Source organism: Quercus robur, chromosome 2, assembly GCF_932294415.1.
Source record: "Quercus robur chromosome 2, dhQueRobu3.1, whole genome shotgun sequence".
NCBI classification, from domain to species: Eukaryota; Viridiplantae; Streptophyta; class Magnoliopsida; order Fagales; family Fagaceae; genus Quercus; species Quercus robur.
This window is the reverse complement of record NC_065535.1, coordinates 49775115-49797661: the sequence shown is the minus strand read 5'-3', so window position 1 is coordinate 49797661 and position 22547 is coordinate 49775115. Positions and strand designations below refer to the sequence as shown.

At 37.1% G+C, this 22547-nt stretch overlaps 1 long non-coding RNA gene across 2 annotated transcripts; it reads left to right on the top strand.

The window, feature by feature from the left end:
* Nucleotides 1–841: 841 nt before the first annotated feature.
* Nucleotides 842–21955, top strand: LOC126713863 (uncharacterized). 2 transcript variants are annotated; one of them, XR_007651469.1, is made up of 8 exons: nucleotides 842–963; nucleotides 1063–1162; nucleotides 2314–2402; nucleotides 2520–2599; nucleotides 2758–2797; nucleotides 2908–2999; nucleotides 3840–4482; nucleotides 21474–21955. It is a non-coding gene; the product is annotated as an uncharacterized LOC126713863 (long non-coding RNA). The 2 variants fall into 2 exon arrangements; XR_007651468.1 differs by lacking the exon at nucleotides 21474–21955 and having other exon boundaries at nucleotides 3840–5823.
* Nucleotides 21956–22547: the final 592 nt, after the last annotated feature.

Here is a 22547-nt window from a genome sequence, read left to right as displayed (position 1 = left end):
TAGGTTGAAAATCTACACGGTGATATGTCTTATGTCCTAATCGGAGGTCCTTTGTGGATGATCCGACGAAGGCAGTGATCGAGCTTCTTGCAGTGAGGATTCAACCTTGAGCACCTCTGACGGCGGTGGAGCAGTCAGGAGAGGGCACGGAAAAGGTTTACTGACTGAAGAAGTCAAGGCAGTGGAAAACACCAACAAAGACAAGATTGCAAGACAAAAGAAAGTTAGAGCAATGGCTCTGATACCATGTTAGAAATACTGAATAATTGTATTGTATTTCTCAAGTAATAAAATATACATAATTGCCTTTATATAGGAGGCAGAGTATGCAATACAAGTAAGTGTGCTGTATAAGTAAACAAGATGGGCCTAAAGCCCATATATCCTAATACACATTAACACACATATTAGCTTAAAAAATAATATTTTTTTTTTAATGTTTCTACTCCAAGAGAGCTAATATCTAACATCATGCACAATGAATTGCACATTTGCACCATATCATATTCAAGTCAAATCTTTCCATTACGAATTCTGGCATTTCAATTAATTCAACTTTGGTAGATAATAGCTGCTCAGACTATATTTATATCTGTATAAATCTAAAAGCTGAAGTGTAACAATTAATGTTGCTATGCTCACGTTGTGCCACATCAGCAGCTATGTCATTTCTATCATTTTTTCTGAATTTTTCCTTCAATTTTAAACTGAATTTTTCCTTCAATTTTAAAATAATTTTTACCAATTTTAAAATAGTAATAATTATAAAATTATTTCAAGCTCTATCTCTAATATAAAGCACACTTCTTATAAATTTAATTCAAAGCCCAAACCCAATGCCTTCTGAATTGAAACCCTTTGTAAAACCTTCTGCTTTCTCACGGTTACAACTTTTTGTATTTGCTTTCCTTTTGTTACACGGTTTCAAATTCCTTTCTTCCATGTTTTGTTTCACCGTATCAGGTTTAGTTCCTTCCCCTTCCCCACCTTTTGTTTCTCACGGTTTCAGCTTTTGTTCTACAGTTTTACTCGCGGTTTAATTTTTCTGTTCTATGGTTTCAGCTTTTGTTTTGCTTTCTAATGGCAGCCTCTTGGTCTTCCTTCTGTCTTTCCTCTCCTCACAGTATATTAGTACTATCATAAGCTGGGTGATTGAGTTAAGGTATGCCTACATCCCAATTTCTTTTGTGCTCTATTTCTCCTCATGTTTTAGTTTTTCCCTTTTACGTTTTGTTTCTGCCTATTTCGTGTTGTCGTGTGGATGGTTGTTACGTTGAATTTATTTTGTAAATCGTTTTTCTTACGCTGTTGAATATGTTACTGCTGGTTTTTTTTATTGGAGCACTGCTTCTTTAGGGTATGTTCATTCTGAGTTCTTGGATTGGGTCATATCTTGTGTTTTGTGCTCTATTCTTTTGCTTTATTTTATTCCTTTTCCTGTTTTGTTTCTGCCTATTTCATGCTGTGATGTAGATGGTTGTTACGTTGAATTTACTTTCTAAATCATTTTTCTTAGGTGTTGAATTTGTTACTGCTGTGTGTTTTAATTGGAGCACTGCTTCTGCTTCTTTTGGGTATGTTCATTCTGAGTTCTTAGATTTGGGTCATATCCTATGTCATTCCAACGACTTAGTGTGACTCTGATTTATATAATTGCAAAATTTAAAGAGTTCCAACGAGCGTTAGTTGGGAACATTTGTTGTAATTTGTTTTCATGCAAGAAAGGTGCTATCTTTTCAGAATATGAACGACATGAAGATGTATCACTTGGAGAAAGTCATCGACCTGCAATTTTTAGTGTTTATGTTAACGAGGATACCAATGAAGTTAATTGTAATTCCCAATTAGAGTTCTTGTACTTCAGCATAGATAATTTAAGATTATAAATATCTAGATTTTGATTCCTAATCTAAGCTCAAAAGAATCTAAATTTGGTTTTTTTTTTTTTTTTTTTTTTTCCTCAAATGTCCTTTGGTTTAATATTTCACTTTGAAATAGAATAGCTTATGCACTTATTTTTTAATAGTTTTCTTAGAATTTTTGTTTGTTTATATAGTTCAACATATTTGGCTGCATAGCATTCTTTAGAAAATCAAATTTCCTCCCTACAATAGAAATCAAGTATTTTCATTTGAAAAATCAATTCATAACTTCTTGAGATTGTGTGTGTGTGTGTTATGTGTTTATTCTGGGCTACCAACAATGCATTGATTAGGGCTCTTTAGTTTCTATTATATTGTCTTCATTTGTGAAGTTTTGACTTAGCAATTTTGGATTAATTAAGGCTAACTTAAAGTCTGGTTTACTGTGCAGTGTACAATATAAGGAAGTTTGACTTGAAATTCAAAACAAATTGAACAAGTGGGTTAGCCTATTTTTTCTTTTGAGATCAAATTATAATGGTTAGTAAGTTGTATTACTTATGATTAAATTGCTTCAAGTGATTCTCAAGCTACATTAATTTTATTGTCTTGAGTTTTCTTTCTTCTTATTTTTTCCTCAAAAATTTTTGGTTGCAGGTCAACTGGAACCATAACTTGTGTATGTATCCGCAATTGTTGATTGCGTATATTCAGTATCACCATCGACAATGCATCAAGTAAGGCCTAGGCTTTCCTTTGGTTTACACTTTATGCCATGGTTGCTTCCATTTCCTATCTATATAATTAGAAATAGCTCTTTTCTTTCTTGAATATATTCGGTTTCTGACAATTCATTCCGGTTTCAAATCTTATGTTATGGCTCCCTAACTTAAAGTTGCTGAAGCAGTTACTTCAACACTTTTATAGATTTTGAGGTATACATCTGTGATTAACCTTACATACTGTTATCATCATATATATCTTTATTTGAATATTCAATCTTTAGAAATAGTCAATGACTGAGACTATGAAATTCTGTCTTTAGATTTGTGCAAGAAATTGAAGAGTCCAATAAGGAAGAACAACTTGAAACTCGAATTTGATGCATTTTTGCCTGATATCAAGTTATGGATTTTGGTAAGCCATATTACTATTCTAGAGTTTTCTGTCTTTTTTTATTATTTACTTTTATCCTTGAGACTTTTCAGAGAATCATTTCGAATAATATTCAATAGGAAATGACTTCAGCACTTTTACATATAACATTTGTGATTAGTCTCCTTACATACTGATGATCATCATATATATCTCGATTTGAATGTTCAATCTTGAGATATAATCAATGACAAACTATGAAATTTTGTTGTTAAACTTTTGGCAGAAGATAAAGTTCCCAATAAAGAGGAGCATGTTGAAATTTGAATATGATTCATTTTTTTGTCAAAGATTAAGTTATATTATGTATCATCTTTAAAGGATGCCAACAATATTGATCTTATGGGAAGAGTTATATAAAAAAATTGAGAAAAAAATGTTTTGTATTACAATCTACTAAAAATGCTTTTTAAATATTTAAACATTTTCTATTTTTTACATCACTAACGTATTTTACAACTATCAAATGTTGTAACTTAAGTCTTAATATTCTTAAGTTTTTTTGGCAAAAAAAAAAAAAAAAATTTTTTTTTTTTTTTTTTTTTGCAAAATGAAGTATCTATTCTGTAAGACTACCAAACTTGATAATTTGCAAATGATGGAACCACTCGCAATAATATTTGCATAGTTATATAGTTCCAGCTAAAGGAATCATTAAGGATTCATCAAACTTGCAACTTTTAACCATTTAAACTTGCTGTTTAAGTACATGAATATTAGGAATTAATCTTATAGCTTTCATTAATCTAGAGGAAGATGAATTAAAAAAAAATGAAGTTTTTGAACATTTTTCTAAATTTTTCCGTGCATTGCATGGGTTAGCGACTAATGGAGGATAAAAGATGTGCGGGGTTGACACGTGACGACCCATGGATGATGCACTAGTTGCAATAATTGTGATGATCTTTTTGTAGCGGATGTTAAGGTTATCTAGTAGGAGAAGACAAGGAGGGATTAGGTGGAATTGGCAAGGACTGAAGGCTACCTTCTAGCATTTCTTCTACCTTAGTCATTGATGGTCGGTTTGATGGAATGGTTTGAATGCACCACAAACTTATTAAAATCATCTTCCTTGCAATTTCTTCTTCCTCTTCACTTGTAATCCCATCCAATCTTAAATCCTTACCTCTTTCAAGATGCTCATAAATATAATAAGAAAAATATATTTCACTGGTTTGAGACACTCCAGCATCGATATTTTTTCTTCCTGCTACTATTTCAAGAACCATCATTTCGTAGCTATACACATCAGACTTGTGAGATATTCTGCCAATGTTTCTCTACTCCACTTCAGGAGCAATATATCCAGCAGTCCCTCTAGCATTCATTGTTGATACAATACTATCTTTCCTTTCAAACAGTTTCGCAAGGCCGAAATCGGAGATTTTGGGACATAAATTATCATCTAAGAGAATGTTGTGAGGTTTTATGTCAAAATGCAGAATCCTTGTGTTACAACCACGATGTAAGTACTCTAATTCTCGAGCAATGCCTTTACAATTTCATTATGTGTTTTCCATTTTAGTAGACCATTTTCACTTGACAATCCTTGAGTATATATGAACTTATCCAATGATTTGTTGGACATTTATTCATAAATCAATGCTCTTTTAATTCTTCTCATAATAGAAACCTAGAAAAGCGACTACATTAATGCTAGCAATCTCATTAATGAATTCTTCTCCATTACCCTAGGACTCACTTAGTACTTTCACAGCCACTAGACGACCATCAAGTAGCATTCCCTAATACACAACACCGTATCCTCCTTGGCCTATTTTATTTATGACTGAGTTTGTCACTTTCTTCACAAACGAATAACTATATCGCTTTGGGCAAGAGACCCATAATTCCTTATAAATGCCTTGAATTTTTGCTCATTTCTGGTCTTTCTTCCATAAGATCATTGCCGCATGATAAGCATTCTCTCTTAAAGTTGTAGAAAGCCACAATCGAGATTAAAATAATTCCAGCCACAACTGCTGAAATGCCTGTATGCAAAGAATGGTTTAAGAATTGTGTTTCACTAATAATAATAATCATCAGGGCAACCAGGAAAAAAGTGAAAAAAGAAAAAAGGAAAATGGAAAAAGGAAAAAGAAAAAAAGAAAAAGAAAAAAAGAAAAAAAGAAAAGAAAAAGAAAACATGTATATCAGTATTAATAAGTATATGTTCATTCTACAGACCAGAGGTATTTACTTTCCATTTCATACAAGGGCCAGATAGCAGAACTTAGTAAGAAATACTTTTTGACAAACGTTCAAAATACGTATAGCAACTTTAACAGTTAAATTGTGCTTTGAACTTGCGTCAGGAACATAAGAAAAGTTAGACTTCTTTTTATGAAGTGAATGTTAGTATTAAAATTTATGTTGGGGTTAAGAGAGAGTGTAAAATAACAAAAAAAAAAAAAAAAATTAAAGTAGTTTGGCCTGATGGTTTGTATCCATAATGAAAAGCCCTTAAGTGGTTATATTTTTATATTATTTTAAATTTGTGTGTTACAATAAGCTCATAAAAGGTATATACAGAGAGACTAAATCTAAAATACCCATAGACTAACATGGGGTTATTTTACTTACTCTACAAGTAGGCTTAATATTACTTTCCTTACACTACGAAGAACATTGATATCTCTAATATCCCCCCTTGTATTGATATATCTAACATCCTCTACATCGAAGTGAAAACTTAAAATCCCCTTGAGTTTGGAATATGAAAATGAGAACTAAAGTGCGACCATGAAGGACGGGATCAAATGTAGAATGGAATAGGCATTATGTAAAGTGGAATGCTCAAGAAAAATATTGTGGCAGCAAATGATGATGGTAGACAACAAATGAAGGCTGGAAGATGGTTATTATGCCAAAGGATTGCTACTATGGTTGGAGGATGGCTACAAAGGCTAGATGATGACTGCATTGGTAGGTTGGGGCACATTGGTAGAGGAACGGTGTCTCACGTATGCCATCCTCAAGCCAATATTCCTTTATCGATGTCCCCTAGGCCATCAATGTAGCCATTCTTTGGTCATAATAGCTGTCCTCTTGTGAAATTGCAGCTTTAGACCCAGACGACTTAACTAACAATTCTCAATTAACTTATTCAGTTATTAGTTAAAGTAGTTAATTAACTAATAGATTTGGGCTGTTTAGGCTCCATTTGAGGCTAAATTTGTAGGATTGTGAGGAATCCCACCAACAAATAGATTTGGAGCCCAAATCCACTTCCATAATTATTTATGTTAGTAGGGTTGGGGCACCACAACCAAACTATAGATTTCCTAACAATCTCCACTTGTAGCAACTCTATGACAAAACATCCTAATATTGACTTGAGTATCTCTGCAAGTCTATGAAATCACAAACCGACAAAGACTTACACCTATTCTAGAAACATGATTCTGGGGCTAGAACAATTTACCTGTCTTTGTTGAACATGAACAAAAATATTAAATGTGTTACAAACCCATGGGTAGAACTCACCCTTAAAAATCGGCTTACAAGGGAAGGGTACCCAAGAGCTTATAAACACATAGTTAATCTTATACTTAATCCATGTGGGACATTAGGATCATAACGTACCACCATGCTCTACAGTCGACGTCCATGACGACTCACTCTAGTGACATTGATCTGATGGTAGCCCTTTCTCTTTTTGGTGGTTCCATTTACCTATCAATAATTTTAAATTTAGCCTCTAGGTCGCCCCCTCCAAATCTGGCCGCAAAGCTGCAACTCATTTGATAGTAAAAGTAAAAGTAACAATATTGATCAAGCATAGAACTGGTATAGAGTAGGAAGTGCATCAAGAACAATCAAGTTGATGACTATAATGGTCAATCATCAAGGATATGACACATTTGAACATGTGAAGCAAATTAGAACCACAAAACTAGTAAGTTCAACATGTTCAACACAAAGCGGTGATTACACTTCTCAACACAAGCTTTTATGCTTTAACCAACTTATTACATACCATTGCAAAGAATGTCAATAAATCAAAATTCAAACACATTTAATGTTTAGAGAAGTACATACAAAGTAGAAATATGAAACATTAATATATAGCGAAAAAAGGTATCCCCTCCAAGCTCATAGTAGCAAAACAAATTCCCCAAAATTTCTCTCCCCCTACTAAGAGCAGTTAAAAAAAAAAAAAAAATCCAAAAACTTATACCCCTTTTTTTGTCATGAAAGCTGTGGGGCCCGGTAATTTATGGGCCAGACCCGTTTGCTCATGGGAAGTCCACAGGCCCAAGCCGAAAAAGATTATGGCCCAAGCTCGAAAATATAAGGTTGAAGGTGGCCCAGAGATGCAGCCGAGGACAGTTTAGTCCTCGGCAGACCCAAAGCTCCCTTAAGAAGAGGGGTAAAAAAGAGCTATAAGAAAAATCCATGAGGAGATCTAAAATATCTTGGGAAAGTTACCCTTCCTAGATAAGACTCTGCACCTAATAGAGCAGTATTCTTCAGCTTTATCAACCATCCCCAACAATTGCGGGATTAGACTGACGGGACAAATATCAGTTTTGGAAAAATTGACCCTACACGTGGACGAGGGACATCGAACGTAGGCTAGTATAAAAGAAAAGGTAAACTAATCAGAGAGGGGATCCCATCTCGCCTGGGAGGAAGAACTCCAGGGATGAGAATGCCCGGGTAATATATGTACACCACCACAAAAAAACCCCACCGCCGGGTAACCGGGAAAAGGCATTAGTGCTCCTCGGACAGGATCCGAGGAGTCCAATCCTTCAGGTTATGAAGTTGTAGGGCTTGGATATCCAGACTGAAGCCCTTTCTTACCTGAGTTCCCCTAAGATCCGGCCTGGACCAACGCCCCGTGACCAAAACGATAGCCTTTTAAGCCCACTCTCTACAAATCGTATTGTGAGGGATCTTTTATGTACGAGCCCAACATCATTATTGGGCCGTCTAGAAATCGTGCCCCTACAATTGGCGCCGTCTGTGGGAAGGCTTGCGCGTTGGCGCAGGTGGCGTTTGAGCCAACTCTCTAGCAAGCAGAGATTCGCGGGTTTTCCCCCATCTCCGGTGATATGCAGCTGTTGTTCCGACATAAACTTATGCCAGGGGCTACGTCCTGCAGTGCCAACGGCACGGGCAGCTCTAGGGGCTTCCGGCCTCAAGCCAACTCTCCCCGCCATGGTCAAGGGGCTGACCTGCGAAAAAAGCAGATAAGTACAAATAAGTACTCAAAAAAGTTTTGGACAGAACCAAGGCCTTGCATGGTCCTCGGACTCAAGCCTATGGGGAAACCAAGTACTCAAAAAAGTTTTGGACAGAACCAAGGCATTGCATGGTCCTCGGACTCAAGCCTATGGGGAAACCAAGTACTCAAAAAAGTTTTGGACAGAACCAAGGCCTTGCATGGTCCTCGGACTCAAGCCTATGGGGAAACCAAGTACTCAAAAAAGTTTTGGACAGAACCAAGGCCTTGCATGGTCCTCAGACTCAAGCCTATGGGGAAACCAAGTACTCAAAAAAGTTTTGGACAGAACCAAGGCATTGCATGGTCCTCGGACTCAAGCCTATGGGGAAACCAAGTACTCAAAAAAGTTTTGGACAGAACCAAGGCCTTGCATGGTCCTCGGACTCAAGCCTATGGGGAAACCAAGTACTCAAAAAAGTTTTGGACAGAACCAAGGCCTTGCATGGTCCTCGGACTCAAGCCTATGGGGAAACCAAGTACTCAAAAAAGTTTTGGACAAAACCAAGGCCTTGCATGGTCCTAGGACTCAAGCCTATGGGGAAACCAAGTACTCAAAAAAAGTTTTGGACAGAAACAAGGCATTGCATGGTCCTCGGACTCAAGCCTATGGGGAAACCAAGTACTCAAAAAATTTTTGGACAGAACCAAGGCCTTGCATGGTCCTCGGACTCAAGCCTATGGGGAAACCAAGTACTCAAAAGTTTTGGACAGAACCAAGGCCTTGCATGGTCCTCGGACTCAAGCCTATGGGGAAAACAATTACTCAAGTTTTGGACAGAACCAAGGCCTTGCATGGTCCTCGGACTCAAGCCTCTGGGAAAACCAAGTACTTATAACGAAAAATTACATTACAAGGACCGATGCAATATAGAGCAATATGTCGCCTGAAAAGCGATCGGGGTTCCCAACTGCTCAGTCAACTCCTCGGATGGGTTATTTCGAGATTATCATTCTCGGACAATATTTTCGCACTTATTACAGAACGTTCAACCGTTATCTCGGTTAGTTTCCTAAGCTTAACCTACTATGAATTGTTATTATTATGCCTGGTAGTGTCGGTAAATTAGAATTAGTTGGATTGTGTTTCAAGGGTTTTTTCTCTAAATATTGCTGAGGAGAAACACACACATGAAGCACACCCATTCACAAAGTAGTGTTGCAAAAAGAATAGTATTCAAAACAAGTAAATAAATTTCCTTTTTTACTAAAACAAAGAAATAGTACAGCGTACATTGAAAAGCTGAATCAGCTTATGTCAGAGCTCACTACATAATTGAAAAGAAAGATACAAAATAATAAGATAAAGCCGAGGAGGCAACAAAGAAAAGAAGTTGGCTACTGCCTCAAGACCTTGCTCTTCTTCAATGCTTTTACATGCCCATAGTTCAGGCAGTAAAAGAACCCAGCTTAGGGCTTGCACCGTCGAAGAAAAGGTGCAGAGAGAAAACCCAACTTGAGCCTGACACCGTTGAAGGAAAGGTGCAGGGAGCTGGAAGTTGAGGAACCTTCACCAAAAATTTGCCTGCAACAAGGCAGAGGCGCTGATGGCGGAGAATCTTTCTTCTGACACACCAGAATTCTGGCATGAACAGAGCCTGCTTCGGATTTTGACTAAAAGAGGGAGAGACCCCCTTTCCCCTCGGTCGAAACGGAGAATTCTCTTGAACTTATGCTTCCCTTGCCCATACCTCACTATTTTGAGTCTCAGGAGGACACGACGCTTCTGTGGCGGAGAGAGTTCCTTCTCCCCAACCCTCGCCTCAAACATGTTATGCTAAGGGAGGATAGCACTGAATATAGGAGTTGTGATTTGGGAGGAAGCTGAAGGAGTTGTGTGTAGGTAAAGCAACTGTCTCTCCCATTTATTTAAGAGGGTAAGGTGGTGGCATTTAATTCACGCAGCATCCCGAGGGACGCTACAGACAAAATGGCTCTGGCTCAATTTCCAACGTCAACTGCAACCACAAGATTAAAGGAGCCTCGTAAAGGCGCACCTCGAACACTGGGACGTCAAAGAGTACCGCGTGGCCAAAGACTGCAGAAATACCTCTTAATTCGTGGGCCTAGTGAATTCGCGGCCTAGGCCCGTTCTGCATGAGGGCCCAGGGACTATGGCCCACGCCGAGGAATAGCCGCTACCGAGGACAACCTCCTGCTCGGCGCCTCGTGAAATACCTGAAGAAAAGGAGAAATTGAACTCAAAAAGTTTTGGACAGAACCAAGGCATTGCATGGTCCTCGGACTCAAGCCTATGGGGAAACCAAGTACTAGAAAAAGTTTTGGACAGAACCAAGGCATTGCATGGTCCTCGGACTCAAGCCTATGGGGAAACCAAGTACTGGAAAAAGTTTTGGACAGAACCAAGGCATTGCATGGTCCTCGGACTCAAGCCTATGGGGAAACCAAATACTGGAAAAAGTTTTGGACAGAACCAAGGCATTGCATGGTCCTTGGACTCAAGCCTATGGGGAAACCAAGTACTGAAAAAAGAACCTAGGCCTTGCATGGTCCTCGGACTCAGGCCTATTTGGACACCAACTACTCGGATGAGGAAAGTCCTCGGCTCAAATACTGTAAAATATTAAGGCCAGTAAAAATGTTAGGATGATGGCGGGACGCCCCACTCTTCGGTAGCCTAAGTTGGCTGTTCATTTTTGCGGGTGATATATCTTCGAATGATTACTTCCTACATCGCATAGAGCATCCAGTTCTAATCTCGGCGTTGTTCTGAGTAAGTATCGTTACTCATAGGTAGGCATTGCTACGCCGAGCAATTCTATTAAAATTATGGTGACATCTTTTTATTAGCAAATATTTTATCCTTAGTTGTCATTGATTTCAAATACTATACTATTGTGCCGAGCAGCGCTTGTAAACTTGTAAAAACATAAAAACAGAACATGCAAAGTAAAATAACAACAATTTTTATTAATATGAAAAATTATTACAACGTACAAAGAGGGGCTTAAACAAGCCTATACAAAAGGTGAACTGCCGAAGCAGCAATAACAACCGCAATACAGATAAGTAAACAGTCCGGTATCTTTTAAACTTGTCTTCATAGTCTCTCCAATCTCTGCCTCAGTATTGCTCATGTTGAGAGAAGAACCTTTCTTTAGAAAAAGATGAAGGAGAAGGAAGAAGAAGATGAAGGAGAAGGAAGAAGAGGATGGAGGAGATGAATGAGGAAGATGGAGGAGATGAGGAAGATGGAGGAGATGAATGAAGAAGATGGGGGACATGAGTAAAAGAAGGAGGAGAAGAAGAGGGAAAAGGTGAGAAGGAAGAAAGGGAGACAAAAGGAGGCACCAGTGAACGAAGAAAGGAAGAAGCAGGGGCACTTAGTCCCTACCCCAATCCTGACTCCTACACACTGGTGCCATGGTAGATATGCTCATGAGAGAGCGGGTGGTGGTAATAAGAGATGTCCTTAACTCAGTCACGCCGAATGTGGAATGTGATGAGTCCCTGCTTCGGATTTTGGCTGAAAGGAGGGTGAAATAAATCTTGAGTCTCCGCCATCCTTGCCCCGACCGAGCCATTTCGAGCTTTATTAGGACATGGTGTTTTTGGGAATGGAATGACTTCTTCATGGCTTACTACTATGGTGAACGTATTATTGGATAAGGTATAACTAGAGGGAAGAAGTGAACTCTGGGAGGAATCTGAGGGATTCAGGTATGAGAGAATCAGCTTTTGTCTCCTCTCTTTATATAGGGGACGAAGAAAAGGGTACATAATACGTTCAGATCTCCAGGGAAATCTGTAAATAAGAATACGCCCATTTCGTTCCCCCACGCCATCAATAACCGTTAATTCTGGGGGGTCTCGTAAAGGGAAGATATTAAAGACGCGCTACGGATAACTAAACGGCATAAGGGCATTGTGCGCAAATTAAGGGGAACATCTCGTGGACCGGTGCACTCCCTGGGCAGGTGAAGAGTCGCCAGCGTCAGTCAAGGGCTGAAATAAATGAGCCACAATAAAGGCTCGGCATTACCAAAACCCACCTTTCCAACCAAGATGTTGGACAGCAGGGTTTTGAGGGGCTATTGTGGGGCCCGGTAATTTATGGGCCAGACCCGTTTGCTCATGGGAAGTCCACAGGCCCAAGCCGAAAAAGATTATGGCCCAAGCTCGAAAATATAAGGCTGAAGGTGGCCCAGAGATGCAGCCGAGGACAGTTTAGTCCTCGGCAGACCCAAAGCTCCCTTAAGAAGAGGGGTAAAAAAGAGTTATAAGAAAAATCCATGAGGAGATCTAAAATATCTTGGGAAAGTTACCCTTATTACCCTTCCTAGATAAGACTCCGCACCTAACAGAGCAGTATTCTTCAGCTTTATCAACCATCCCCAACAATTGCGGGATTAGACTGACGGGACAAATATCAGTCCTGGAAAAATTGACCCTACACGTGGACGAGGGACATCGAACGTAGGCTAGTATAAAAGAAAAGGTAAACTAATCAGAGAGGGGATCCCATCTCGCCTGGGAGGAAAAACTCCAGGGATGAGAATGCCCGGGTAATATATGTACACCACCACAAAAAAACCCCACCGCCGGGTAACCGGGAAAAGGCATTAGTGCTCCTCGGACAGGATCCGAGGAGTCCAATCCTTCAGGTTATGAAGTTGTAGGGCTTGGATATCCAGACTGAAGCCCTTTCTTACCTGAGTTCCCCTAAGATCCGGCCTGGACCAACGCCCCGTGACCAAAACGATAGCCTTTTAAGCTCACTCTCTACAAATCGTATTGTGGATCTTTCATGTACGAGCCCAACATCATTATTGGGCCGTCTAGAAATCGTGCCCCTACAAAAGCCAAAAAGAGGACTCATAAATGACCATCTAGACATGGCAAATGGGTGGGTCGGGCTGGGTTCGAGTTGGGTCAATCAGCTGTGGGCCAAAAACGGGTCATTTTAAGTGGGTTAAAAAGGGGTTCGGGTTAATCGGGTTACGGGTTGGGTCGGGTTGACCTGTATTTTTCACTTGAATTTAAAAATAAAAAATAAAAAAAATAAAGAAAACAACATGTATTTCTCATTTGGAAAGTCATGCAACAAATTACTTGATGTAAAATGCATTACTTTGAATTCACCACATATATCAAGAATGAACTTAATTAAACTTATTAATACTTATTCAATAATTTTAAAATTATAAAAATTCCAACATTGCTAACTAAAACAAAATAACACAAAGATAAGAAAAACAAATACACAAGTTTTATTTCTACACAATATCAACATCCCAAAATATAAAACAAAATTACAAATGACTTATTGGATAACTCATTTGACAAAGAATAAAAAAATATGAGAAATTTACAATCTTGAAAATTAATATTATAATCTATTACAAATTGTGGTGGGCACTCTATTTCAATTTGAGAATATACGTTAAAGTTTGATTGTTTACTTATTTATACATTATCTCTTTTATAAAACAAAATTACAAATGACTTATTGGATAACTCATTTGACAAAGAATAAAAAAATATAAGAAATTTACAATCTTGAAAATTAATATTATAATCTATTACTAATTGTGGTTGGCACTCTATTTCAATTTGAGAATATACGTTAAAGTTTGATTGTTTACTTATTTATACATTATCTCTTTTATGAATATCATATCATTGTTAAGTAACACACACTCTAGAAAATATCATAATTTATTTTGAAAAATCGTCTATTTTGGACATAAATTGTTAAAAAATAGGTCTAAGCATTCTTTAATTTATGTTAATTTGATACTTTTGCTTCACTATTTTCACACCTATGAATGTTTCTCACACATGTTTACAATTTTAAATTTATGTTTTTAACTCTATTGTAATCAGATTATCTAAGCATGTACTTTGCTATTTGATATCTAAAAATCTTTATACATTACAAAATGCTCAACCATTCATTTTTCAATTCATTTGTATGCAGTTATGTAAATGTCTTAATTGTTTCCTTAAAGCTCATAACAAATAATTAAATCAATATTGTCTTAATTTATTATTTTTTTTACCAAAAAAAAAAGTTTTAAAAAGTGGTTTGGGTTGCAAGTTGGGTCGGGTTGACCCACAAAAACAAGGGTTGGGTCATGGGTCATGGGTCATGGGTCATGGGTCATGGGTCAACCCGTTTTTGCTTCGGGTCACAAAATGGGGTTCGGTTTGGGTATGTTTTGGGTTGGGTTGGGTCAGTAAATTCTGACTTGTTTTGCCATGTCTATAACTACCATGTGGTCACTAAAGCTGATTAATATCTCATCCATAAATGCCATTTCTGCACAAATAAGCTCTGAACTTTGTATGCATAAGCTCGTGATTTTGGAGGAGTTGTTGTAGGTAGGTCAAGGTTAGTAGCCATAGCAACATCTACCTTATCAATATCATGATTCCATTCGTCCTCAAAATGATCAGCAGCTTCAGGTGTGGGTTTGGGATGGTTCTCCAAGTGTGAGGTGCTCATATTTAGGGATCAAACACCGATGGCTATTTGTAACTTGCCACGACTTTCTTTATACGATATTTGCATACGTTGATACCTGATGAGCTTGATGATGAGATACGGAAAAGGAAGGATAGCTTTAGAAGAGAGGTTCTCAATTGCCTCTTTGTTGATAGGACAAATGTGTAAAAAAAATGTCAGTAGGCGTGTTAGTGATGAGATCAATCAGCATATGAATCCAAGACGGATGTAGGCTAAACATATGGGAGATAGGTAGGGGTGGCAAAATCTGACATGACCTACGAACCTGACATGACTAACTCGTTTATAAACAGGTCATGGGTTGAGGCTAAATGGGTTCGGGTCATATCCAGATCGACACGGCTGACCTGTTTAATAAACGGGTCGTGTTCGTGTTCAACATGTGAACCCGTGTAACCTATTTGACCCGTTTAGATAATAAAGGTATTAAATTTTGTTATTATTGCTTAATTTTTTGTTGTAATTATATGTTTATTACTATATTTATGGTTGTAATTGTATTTTAATTTTAGATATATAGAAATTGATAATAGATTATTTAGGTCATGTATGACCTATTAGTCAAACAGGTTATTAAACGGGTTATTTGTATTAACTTTTACATGACTTATTAATTAAACAGGTTAAACATGTTGGGTTGGGTTAACCTGTTTAATAAACGGGTTGGGTTAGGGTTGAGGATTCTTGACACGTTTACTAAACAGGTCGGGTTCGGGTCAACCTATATAGCAGAGTACTTATGGCTTGACACGACACGAACCCGACCCGTGAACTCAAATTGACACCCCTAGAGATAGGAAAAAATGTTGAGAGCACATAGTAAGGCTTAGAGAAGTCGGTATTGAGGAATGAACTTCTTAGTAATAACCATACAGCAAGACCTTAAGAACCCATTCAGTTTGGCGACCACAAACAAGGGCGAGCTCTTCATTTATTGAGAGACGAGTCCTATCTTCATATGATTGAGGTAATGGATCTTCTACTCTAACGATGCCTAGGAGTGTGGAGATGAGATTGAGGTTGGTCCCTAGATACACTCCTCTGACATATGATTTGAAACCCTCATTCTTGATTATCTCATGAGCATTGGTATAGACTATAGTATTCTTGAATGAGAATAATGGGGGGTGGTGCAAGGTCAGTGATGAGAGATAACCACCCACAGAAATGAACATTTGATCCGTGCTAACCTACTTGGGTTTAGTTTGGAAGGTGGCCATTGCGTTGGTTGAGTGACTATATCTTTTAAAATGGTGTGGTACGGTTTGGCATGTCAATACTACTATTTAAGGGGCTTTCCCTATTTGAGATCCTCATTTAAAAAAAAAAAAAAAAAAAAAAAAAAAAAGCCCCCTACACCCTTATGTTTAAGTTAGAGACAAAACTAAAAGACAATTCAGTAAAAATACAACTCTAACTCCCACTAAAATATTGCCTAAAAAATAGGGTCACTCTCCTATTTATTTTCAAATTGTTTTATCCACTTATAAATTAGATTCTCAAAATAAAAATTATATATACTAGCCTCTGGCACGCGCGTGAGGCTCTTCTATTTTTTGGTAAAGGTTAATAATTTGCATCTATTATAATTTAAGGTTACTACATTTTCCAATTACAAAAGAACCTAGGGGCGTGATGAGTGTTATGCATTTGCAGGTGAAATATTTTTTTCATCATACCCCTAGGTTTTTTTGTGATTAAAAAATTTAGTAATCTCAAATTATAATAGATACAAATTATTAACCTTTACTAAAAAAATAGAAGAGTTTCGCACGTGCTCAGAGGCTAGTTTAGGATCACTACATTTTAGAATTACAAAAAAAAAAAAAAAACTTAGGGGTGTGATGAGTATTATGCGTTTGTAGATGAAATAATTTTTTCATCACACTCCTTGATTTTTTTGTGATTAAAAAATGTTGTAATCCAAAATTATAATGGATGCTAATGATTTAACCTTTACTCAAAAAAATAGAAGAGTCTCTGAGCAAGCGTTGATTTCAATTTAAATCCTAACATTTAAAAAAAAAAAAATTTACATCAAGGCAAATACATCAAACATCCAATGTACAAAATATATACTTTACATGGAACCTAAGTCCAAATAAGAAACATATAGAGCAAAGAAGCTTGTTTCACCAATTCCCTCTGTTTCCCTATTTGTAGATAGGAAGGGACACAAAAATGCTTGATGGGTTATTTGTAGATAGGAAGGGACAAAAAAATGCTTGATGGGTTATTCAGTACTTAACTACTTATTCTTCCATATCTTTATGCCTCAGCACCACCTTGTCTTGCCATCTTGGTCTTATATGTTCTAGAGTTGAATTGGCTACCTCTTTGCAGTTATCATCAATATAATACAATTCCTTCTCATGTCTAAAAGCTAGATAGAAAGAACCCTCAAAGATAACAGTATAGTAGCAGTCTTCTTGTGATTCCTGAAATATTGCAACCTCTACAATTCCTACATTGAAATGAAACACCAAAACATTTACTTGTCTTAGACTTAGAAGCTTCAATTAGGAACAAAGTATGCCAGAAAATAGTAAAAAAAATGTATCCTTTCTCTTTACAAATTCACCTAATGGTTCTTTCTTCCTAATTCATATCCAAACTTACATTTGTTAGGACATATGTGGATATTGTTAGAGACATATGTTATGTAAATTGGATAACCCTTTGACAAAACGCACTTTACTTTTAATTGGGTAGATCTAGGATAGGTTTAGTACTTCAAGGAACAAGAGTTCAAGTCTAGTATTGAAGCCATGCAAAACTATCCAAGAAATAAGTGAAGAAGTGTTGTTCATTAAAGCTCGACAGATCCATATCCATCAAGGTTTAATACCGATGCTTGATAGCAGCTCAATAGAAGTTGTATCTATCGAGAATTATGAAATTCAGATTTCCAGATCTGATTTCACGCATATCCAAGTGTATTTGTGTAGGGTTTCTTTTCTCACTACCCTAGACATATATAAGGATTATTTTAAGGGCCGTCACACTGGATGAAACTTGATGCAACTAAATGAAAATTGATTGTGCATGCAAATTGTGACCGAAGATAGAATTTGCCCTAGTTTATCCTATTCCTTATAGAAGCTATTGAGTCTTTACGCCAAGGGTTTTGTAATCAAGGAGCTTCTTGATCTTCATCATTGGATGAACTGAAGAACTTTGCAGCCAATATCTTCCTCAAGTTGGTGTGTTAGTCACGTACTTGGATCCGTGCATCATTGATTAGTCACGTACTGGGAGCCATGCATTGAAAGGAGAGATTGCCACTACATTACAAGTCCAATTGGGTATTGGGGTAAGGGTTCAACTGTAGGTTGGTATTAGGTACTGGGATTCATTTTACTTGTAACCGCTTGTTTTGATAATAGTGGATTCTCGGGAGTGGTGACCTTAAATTCACCCGGTGGGGTTTTGCCTCGGTGGTTTTCCCCATTCATAAACAAATCACCTGTGTCAAATTTAATTTCCACTACATCTAACTTAGTTGGTGATTTGTTTGTGCTACTACGCTTATTGCATGTAATTGAATTTAATTAATTCACCTGGCTAATTAATTGATTAATTTACTAAATGGGTCAATATATTCTTGGCCTATTAACATCAAAATAACCTCTGCCTCCACACAATAAGTCAATAACATACCAATGGAGAGGTCACGCATATGAATGATTAATAAATTTTCTTAGTTTTTGATACTTGGTTGTGCCCGTGTTTAGTGGTAAATTGTTAAAATCTTTTACTTAGAGAAAAAAGAAGGAACTATTACCCAATTTTGAACAATACAACAGTGTTAATTCTGCAGCTATAATAAGCCCATGACCTAATAGCACAATATTAAACTCATCTTTGAATTAAGTAAGATCCACATTCTCTTTTACTAATAATAATGTATAAGTTCAAACATTGAGTTTTAAGATGATCCATTCAAATTTTAAGATGTAAATTCCATTTTAAAGAACAAACCACTCAAAAGATAAATATTCCAAAAAAAAAAGAGGGGGGAGAAGTTTAAATTGTTTTTTTTTTTTTTTTTTTTTGTATAATCAGTGATCTTATTTCTCTCTTGTTAATTTCTTTATTTAAAATTTTCTATCATAGAGAAATTGCAAATTACAGTGAGATTATGAGAGTAAAGAAATCTGTCACAATATAACGACATAGAAAGTTCCAAACCCATAAATATTGATGATTAATGTTTCTAAGCTTTAAAGTGAAGTCTAATGGGAAACAATAAGATCAAAATTGGTTTAATCCTATAAAATTAAATAAAAAAGTCGTATAATCATGTCAATTCAAACAACATACAATTGTGTAATTCAAATATTACAAACAAAGATAAAAGAAGGAAATATATTTATTAAGAATGCCTATTTTATGCTTGAAATTTATAAAGAAAAATTATTACTTTTTGATGAGAAGGATTCTTCTCTACTTGGAAGTGCGAAAAAAAGGTTTGCATGACCATGTCAGTGCTTCTTCTCTCTAACGTCGTCGGCTACTAAGTCAATGATGGAGCAGATGAAGACACCAAGGCTTGGTCTACTAGTATGAAAATCTTGATAGGTTTTGTTGATTCCTGTTGAAAAAGCATGTGTTCTAAAAATTTTAAGTTAAAAATAGAGATAAAAATGAATAAACGTAAACAATGGGAGATGTTGATAAGAATTCACCATTAGCATTTGCTTTATGTTTTTGGAAACGGTTTGAGGGAGGAGAAGTTTGTATTGTTTTTATAGCAAGGAGAAGTGTTGGTGCTTGTTAGTTGTGTAAATTATTTGAATGTGAGATTTTTATTTTTTATTTTTTTAATTTGAACGTAAGTTAGCAAAAGGCGTGCATGAAGGAAAGACAGAAATACAGTTAAAGGTTATTAATTTTATGGAGAACCACATCCTAGCCAAGGTGGTGGAGGAAGATGGTTTTGAATGGAATTTAACATGCTTTGGCCTGAAGCTAGCCAAAAACCAAAATCTTGGGCACTCTTGTCCCATCTCTCCTCTTTTGTCAATGGGCCATGGTGTTGTATCGGTGACTTCAATGTGATTCTACACTCATTCGATAAACAGAGCAAGTTCCCACCTCCGTACAAACAGATGGATAAATTTCGTATGGCACTAGACTCTTGCAGTTTAGTGGACATGGGATTTCATGGTTACCCATTTACGTAGAACAATAAAAGGCTAGGGGAAGAAAATACCAGAGAGAGGTTAGACTAGGCAGTGGCTAATGTGAGATGGAGGGAGAAGTTTTCGACGAGTATGATAACTCATCTCTTTTCCCATGCTTCTGACCATTGTCCACTACTATTGCAAACCAAATCTGATTGGAGAACTCGAAATAGAAGTGCACGGGCTTTTAAGTTTGAAGAAGCTTGGTTATTGTGGGATGAATGTAAGAAGATGGTTAGTGAAGTTTGAACTAAAGTGGGTAGTGCAAACTTAGGCCTTGAAAATACAAAAGAGAGTATTGGCTGTTGTGGGGTAGAACTATTAGCATGGGGTTCATCCAAGACCCATCCTGGTGCTGAAGAAATAAAGAGAATTTAGAAACAGATTGAGGAGCTAAGCATTGGGGAACCAACTAAGGAGAATAGAGCAAAATTCTTGACAGCAAGTAAGAAACTTGATGATCTGCTACTCAAATAGGAAATCTATTGGTTTCAAAGGTCTCAGATCCCTTGGTTGAAACATGGTGATAAAAACACCAAATTTTTTCATTGCAAGGCTTCGTAACGACGACGGAGAAATTTTATTTAGGGGATTAGAGATCAACATAATAACTAGGTAGAAGAAATTAATGATATAGTGGTGTGGCGACTAACTATTTTGAGAATATTTTTAGTTCAGGTGTTTTTGAATGGATGGATGAATGTCTTAGTGCAGTTCAACACAAGGTGACCTTAGATATGCAGGAAATTTTGTCCAGTGATTACAGCGCAGACGAAATCAAAGCAGTGTTGTTCCAAATGGGACCAATAAAGGCTCCTGGACCTGACGGTATGAATGCTCTTTTTTACCAAAAATTTTGGCATATTGTAGGTGATGATGTGATTGCAGCTGTATTGGATTTTTTGAATTCTGGTAATATGGTGATTGAAATTAATTATACTCATATTGTTCTTATCTCGAAAATTAAGTTGCCTGTGAGAATGTTAGACTACAAATCTATTAGTCTCTGTAATGTCATTTACAAAATTATTTCAAAAGTCTTGGCTAACAGGTTAATGTAGATTCTTTCTCAATTGATATCTCCTACTCAAAGTGCTTTTGTTCTGGGCTATCTTATTACTGATAATGTGCTTATTGCATATGAGACCCTGCATGCCATGCACTATAGGAAAACTGGCAAAAAAGGATCCCTAGCGTTGAAGTTGGACATTAGCAAGGCCTATGATCAAGTTGAGTCGGCTTTTCTAAAGGGTATCATGTACAAGTTGAGCTTTCCTGAAGAGTGGATTGATCAGGTGATTAGTTGTGTATCCATACCCTTATTCTTAGTTCGTATCAATGGTAAAACATATGACAATATTATCCCATCCAGGGGGCTCCGCCAGGGAGACATTTTATCTCCTTACCTGTTTCCCTTATGTGCAGAGGGGTTTACATCTTTGCTAGCTAGAGCAGAAGATGAGGGGTAGCTTCATGGTGTTTCAGTCTATAGGAGAGCACTAAGTATATCTCACTTATTATTTGCTGATGATTCACTACTGTTTTGCCAGGCAAATCAAGATGAAGTGCAATGCATCACTAAAGTCTTACAATTATATGTAGTATCATCTAGGCAGTGCATCAATTTTTAAAAATCTTCCGTTTACTTCAGTAGCAACATAAAGGGAGGGCAAAGAGAAGGGATAAAAACTGATTTGGGTGTGAAGGAGGTGGAAAAGTTTGAATCCTACTTGGGCTTACCCACATTGGTTGGTTGGTCAAAATATCAAACTTTCTCTTTTTTTAAAAGATATAGTTTGGTAAAAGATTCAAGGATGGAAGGGGAAATTACTGTCAAGAGCTGGAAAGGAGGTGTTGATTAAAGCTGTAGCTCAATCAATTCCCTACATATACAATAGCGGTTTTTCAGTTACCGGTGAAGCTTTGCAATGAACTTAACACAATGTGTGCAAGGTTTTAGTGGGATCAAATTGGGAATGAGAGGAAGATTCATTGGAAGAGCTGGAATGTATTGTCTCAACCTAAGAAGGAAGGGGGGGGGGGGGGGGGGGATGGTTTTTAGAGATTTAAGAAATTTCAGCTTAGCAATGCTAGCTATGCAAGGTTGCAAATCTACAAGAACAAGGGTAGTTGCTGTATGGATGTTTCAAGGCAAGATGCTTTCCTCAATGCAGTTTCTTGGAGGCTTCAGATGTCCCAAATAGCTCTTACGTTTGGAAGAGTTTAATGGCAGCTCAACCAGTTCTAAAGAAAGGGTGTTGTTGGAGGGTGGGGGACGACTCTTCTATTCGGGTCATTAAAGATAGGTGGATTCTGAATCACCCTACAAACAAGGTGATCCATCCATCAATAGATGAGGAATGGGAGCGGTGAGTGTTTAAACTCATTGATTGGAGGGTTAATTTATGGGATCGTGAACTTATTAAGTCTAAATTCCATAGAGATGATGCCGAGGCAATTCTTCGCATCCCATCGAGTCACAAGCCTGTATTAGATATGATTTTCTGGCTCCATACCAAGAATGAGGAGTATTCAGTGAAGTCGGTGTACCACACTACTAGATTGATATCAAGGCAAGACAATGACATGGGTGAGAGTTCGAGGGCTGTGAATGGATGTCCAAT